Source organism: Aythya ferina (genome assembly GCF_964211825.1).
Source record: "Aythya ferina genome assembly, chromosome: 3".
Lineage (NCBI taxonomy): Eukaryota > Metazoa > Chordata > Aves > Anseriformes > Anatidae > Aythya > Aythya ferina.
This window is the reverse complement of record NC_140298.1, coordinates 30,002,598-30,003,010: the sequence shown is the minus strand read 5'-3', so window position 1 is coordinate 30,003,010 and position 413 is coordinate 30,002,598.

Here is a 413-nt window from a genome sequence, read left to right as displayed (position 1 = left end):
CTTCCAACCTGGACGATTCTGTGAGTCTGTGATAGAATTCACAGCCCAGGGCTGACACGCCGCAGTGCCCTGTAACACCGCTTACTGTTCTGCCAGCCCTCACGTGGCACCTCAGCGCCTTGAAAATCCTGACTGAAACAACGCAACCACCAAACAATCCCAATTCCCGAGGTGCGCCGTTAGTTTGCTGCCGACAAAACCGCTGTTGGGACCGGCGGCTTTCGGAGCGCTCCCCAGAGCGGAGCCTGGGGCTCGCTGGCCCCACCGCCACCTTCCCCGGGCCGCTTCAGGAGCCGGGGCGCCCGCCCCTTCTCGTCGCCTCAGCGCGGCCGCGGGCGGCCCCTCGCCAACCGCCGCCCTGCCCCGGCGGCGGGCTGAGGGGAGAGGCGAGGGGGCCGGGCCGGGCGGAGGGG